This window comes from Triticum dicoccoides, chromosome 5A (assembly GCF_002162155.2).
Source record: "Triticum dicoccoides isolate Atlit2015 ecotype Zavitan chromosome 5A, WEW_v2.0, whole genome shotgun sequence".
NCBI lineage: Eukaryota > Viridiplantae > Streptophyta > Magnoliopsida > Poales > Poaceae > Triticum > Triticum dicoccoides.
Window position 1 is genome coordinate 304,582,397 of NC_041388.1, and position 5,493 is coordinate 304,587,889.

At 45.2% G+C, this 5,493-nt stretch overlaps 1 protein-coding gene across 2 annotated transcripts in view; it reads right to left on the minus strand.

The window, feature by feature from the left end:
* The window catches only part of LOC119301141 (serine/threonine-protein phosphatase 2A 65 kDa regulatory subunit A beta isoform), a 7,914-nt gene extending 7,352 nt beyond the window's left edge, over positions 1–562 (minus strand). For both annotated transcript variants that reach the window (XM_037578046.1, XM_037578045.1), the window contains exon 1: positions 405–562. The gene's annotated coding sequence lies outside the window, so the exon portion shown is untranslated. The remainder of the gene's footprint in view (positions 1–404) is intronic.
* Between the last annotated feature and the right edge of the window lie 4,931 nt (positions 563–5,493).

Here is a 5,493-nt window from a genome sequence, read left to right on the forward strand (position 1 = left end):
GAGTGCGGTACAACCACGACGCATAGCTAGGGCAAAACAACGATCCAAGCAACAAGCCACAAACGTATCAGCTCTCCCAACCATCCCACATCCTGCTTGTCTAAAAAAATCATCCCACATCCAAATTACCCAGACAGACTGCCCAGATCCGTCCCAATCTGGGCGAGATCAGCGCAACCCCACAGAAATGGCGCAGATCTGGGCGGAGGAACCACGGATACACAAGGAAAAGCTTGATCGACGCCGGAAGGCCGCCGTACAGATTCTAATTTCCGACACCCGGACCGGGACAGTGGAGCGGATGCGCCGGGCCAGGGCGACGGGGGCGAGCCGACCCGGCTCAGACCGCAGATCTAACGACGGGGAGAAGAAGGGGCGGAGCAGATGGGGGCGAGGGATCTCACCTGACGGGATCAGAGCGGGTCCCCGCGGTGGCAGCGGCGGCGAAGGGGGTGAGGAGCTGAGGAGGTCGCGAGGCGTCGCCGGTAAGATTGTGTCTGGACGCGGTGGATGGAATGGGACGGAGAGCCGGAGAACGAGGTAAAGGCACCACACGGGATTGGGCTGGGCCGGGTGGTGGAACGACCTTTTCTGCACTCGCCTCGCTGAAACTGGTGGAATGATTTATTTATTTATTTTACTAAGATGAAAAAGTTGGGATTTGTAGGTTCATACGCCCCCCTCCCCACACACACACACACAGCCGGTTTTCCTCCCCTCCCATGGCGCAATCTCTCTCCCACCATTGATTTGTTTTGGCAGACCGATACCCTCTTGTATGAAAAATATCTCCTACCTCCTTCCGTTTCTTTTCTCCTCCCGATCCCATGAGCTGGCTAGGTCAACAACTCTCGCTTGCATGCAGAAGCCGCCACGCTCCTGCCCCCACGCGATCATCGAGACCCTCCCACCCAGCATGCCACCACCTTCGCCCTACCATGGTGCCATTGCCACCCTCCCTATTGTGTGTTGTCGCCGCCACCATCCCGCCGGCATGCGACCTTACCCTTCAACTGACCTAACATCATTAACCGGAGACCATCGTGTCTCGACGGCAAAATTGTAGGAGTAACCGGTCCTGATTGCACAACCTTTTGAATAAGAGTAGGACCAGGTAGATTAAGAAGTTCGCTGACGGGAAAAGTTGGATTGTGTGGTACCACCATTCAATTGCGACATTCTTTTATTTTTTAGGAGGAAACGACAGGAGAGGCTCCTATTGTATTTAATAACAAAAGATATTAATGTTACATATTTACAAGAGGGGCGCCACTTGTTCGTTGTTTTGCCTCGGTTGCTCTTAACGTGTTCCTACCTTCTGTCATGCGATGTCAAAGGCGTTCCAGGAGGCGTTGCGCATGATAGAACGTTGGCGAGTCACAGGTGCACCACGTCATCATGGTCTCCAACAGTACCACATGGTACGTTGAGGTTCACGTATCATTAACAAGTTGAAGATGAAGTTGTGTGCGTCATAAATTGGAGCGGCTCGTGATTTTGTATGTTGACCCTTCCTTGTAGGTACTTCTCAAGCTGGAGGACAACATATTAGTCAAGACATTAGGAATCTCCATTGATGTTTTATCTCTTGTGTGCACTTATTTGTTTGCTCCAATTCTATATATTCTCGCGAGTAGATGAGGTGCAAGCATGTGCAATGTAGTTCCTTTTTCTGCATCTATTTTTCTCATTCCAATTTATGCAGCTAGTGTTATAAAACCCCATGAAAGAAGAGGTGGTTTATGCGGCATGATGATGGTTGTATGTTGTCGTGGAGAAATTAAAGGTGTATGCATGTTGACTGCAAGGATTGGTAGAAGTAAAGAGTAGCAGTGCTAACTAATGTTGTTTTTTGATTTGTTTGTGATTAGCTTGGTAGTACAACCAGTGTTCTCAAAAAGATAAGTAATTGTAAAGGTAAAAATATATGCAGTTTGGCCTCAAATGGCACATTTAGATTTGTATAATGATTTCTCTTTCAACGTGTTTGGTTGGGGGGTTAAAGATTGGAAATGAGAGTTTAAGGTACATGAAAATTAAAACCCTTTGATTGGCTCAGGGATATGGGAATTGAGGAGGGAAGGGTGGGAATTAAGAGGTCCAACTACCCAAGATCTCTTCCTAGGGGACCCCTAATACTTGATGTGAGGATTGGGAATTGATAGAAAAAATAACGGTTTGTACGTGCGCGACGGAATTAACAGACTACGGATCCCTTATCTCCCATCGGACTAGCCCGGGGAAGTATAGTAGTCGTCCTATCTGCCAATATGACCCACACATGATTTGTTAGCTTGGTTAGTCAATTAATTGCTTCTTGTAACAACTTCCGCTAAATACGTCTATCGCCTTCACTAACTCTGGCCCTTTACTTCCTTGATTGCTTCCTAGTATGTAACAGATGCATCAGAATGGTTCTCTGCCATGTGATTGGAATTATTATTAATATTTAGGATATTTTTTAGGAGCTATTTGTTTTCTGCTTTTTCTGGTAAGTTGGGATTTGCTTTCATAAAAAACAAATACAAGAAAATAATTATTACTGAAGCTACATTTCTGAGCAGCCCAACATACTAAGGTGGCATGGAAGCATTATTCTTTATCTATGGAAGCATCTTTTTATTGTGAGAATGGGATGGAACCATAATTTTCGATCGTATGATCAAAATATTTTTGTATCGAGTGAAGCATTCACTACAAAAAAAGACACATCCGTGATGATACGTATTTGTCATAGTATGTCACATCTTGTGTTATGCATGTACATCCATGACGATTTTATAATAGAATCAAGATAGTCATGCATGTGTTGTCGTAGAAGTGTTTCATGACATTACCAAAATTATCATCACGGAAGTATCCACTTCCATGCCGATAAATCGCGCGTCATAGAATGCTTTCGTTAAGGGTAACCGACATGTGGCATCCATCGTAACGGGTCGTTGTTAAGCTATCAGGTTCCGATTTGGATCAGATAACCCGTTAATAGCCCAGGCCAATGGGGATTTTCCACGTGTAAAATTCTCATTCACCGGCAGATCCACATGACAGCCCGACGTTTGAACAGTTGTCATTCGGCAAATGGACGAGACATGCCTATGATACGTCGACACGTGTCTCGGCCCAATAGTGGCCCATTCAGATTAAAAGGCCGGGCCTATCAAAGTAAGCGGGCCAGCCCATTAGCGGCCTACTTGAGTCAGATCCATTCACAAGCATGGCCCATACAAGTTACACATAATCGGCCCACCAAAGGTTCACTCTAGATTTGTCAGTTTCCAGCCCATCATCAGTTTCAGCTCATTAACGGCCTACTACGTCTTGAGCCCAATTATGGCCCGAGCTTCTTTCGGCCTGTTAGCCATCGTCAGTTACAGCCCGTTAACGGCCCGGAACATCTTTCGGCCTTTTCTTGGCCCATTCTACAGTTGGGCCAACTTCTAACCAGTTGTGACTTTAGGCCTGTCGGGCCAAATCCTAGGCTGTTTTTGTCTTTCAGCTTGTTAACGGCCCGCACAATAATTGGGCCTTTGATTGTGCAACCTAATTTTGGGTCCATTAGGGCCCATGTTCCGCAGGGCAAAATTTCAGCCCGACGCGACTTTCGGCCCGTTAAAAGCCTAGTTTACAAATTGGGCCTCCTCTGGCCCATAACACTTTCACCTTCTTACTGGCCCGTAAAGTAAAAGAGCTGAGAAAAAATTGACATTTTATTTCGGCCTGCTAGAGGCCCGCGGGCCATTTCCATTCATACGGCCCTATCGAGCTTTTGGCTTGTTGACGGCCTGCTAAGAGCCGTTGTTATGGTGGGCCACATCATTTGCGATCCACTAACTATTAATTTGACTAGCCTAATTAAGGCCCGCTTTGACTACACATGCGTGTTCATTCGTATGGCGTGTAGAAAATATTTGGGCGTGTTGGCCCCCGTTTCAATGATAAAGCATATTCAAAGATTTATCCTACTCTATACTATCGCCTCTAAAAAACATACACTATACAATAAAAAGACTAAGGCATAGAAATATAGAATAATCCTACACCATACAATAAAAAATTACAGCCGATTATACCCACTAAGCATTATAGTCGGCACCAGTGATAATAAAGCGTACACAAACAGCAAATTACATACACTAGGCAAATAAAGCTCATACATCATGGACACGCATCTGTTGGGGAACGTAGTATGCAATTTTAAAAAAAATCCTACGCTCACGGAAGATCTATCTAGGATATGCATAGCAATGAGAGGGGGAGAGCGTGTCCACGTACCCTCGTAGGCCGAAAGCGGAAGCGTTTGACAACGCGGTTGATGTAGTCGAACTTCTTTTCGTTCCGACTGCAGCGACCCGACCTCAAACGGTCAAGTCTCTGTGCTTCAGTGTCATCCCTGGATCGGTAATGTTGACACACACAGTACTCGAGGATTTATAACAGTGTAGCAATCACACACTTATTACATCGAATGTCTCAAAAGAGAACTTATTACAAAAAATATGGCTTAAGGCCATCTAATACGATAACATCGGAAGGCTTGGAAGATAAAGTGAGTCCATCAATTCCAACGACATAGCTGAGCTGCACGGCAACGACCTAACGAACCTTACTCCTCGTCTGAAAAGTCTACAACATAATACGTTGCAGCCCGAAAACAGGTTAGCACATGGAATATGCTGGCAAAGTAACACAGTAGAGCAAGCACAGAATAATACTATCGCTACATGCATATTTGCCTGGTGGAAAGCTCTATGATTACAGTTTTGCGAAAAGTCAATTTTTCCCTGCAACAAAGGAATAGATTTTATTTAACTATCATGGTAGTTGAAACATCATTGAGAAGGTTCCTCCAACTCAATCCCAATTAAAGTAATTAATAACCCAACAATATTAGTTTAGAGTGATGAGATACTTATGATACTCCAAGTACTACATACTCAAGATGTCCATAACCGGGGACACGGCTAACCATAATTAGTTTATACATTCTGCAGAGGTCTGCGCACTTTTCCCCATAAGACCCGATCTCCTCCGTTGGATTTCTCACACTACATGGTGTTTGAGAAACGGATGACTGAGACACAGTCTTTCAGAAGCATTAACCCCTTACTCCGGGCAGACCATACCAACCTATATCCCTCTACCTGCTGATCCACCTCTTCGGGAGTTTCATGCAACTTACTCAACTATGCTAGAGCCAGCTTGTGACTGCATACAGAAGTTTCTAGCATGAAAATATCTCAGATCCCTTTGAGCCTGGGTGGCGGACCATAGGGTTATCACACGGGTACTCCGGGATATCCTAGGACAACACTGGATTCTCCATGTGCCCAATAAACAATCCACCCAGACGTGTATTCAAGTTGCCACCTTAAGTTGAACCATTAATTAACAACCTCACATCTGTCATGGATTTCACTCACCCAAACCACGTCTACGAGCATAGCATAACAATATAAGCAATTCGTAGAAGCAACTCCCAAGGGTTTGAAT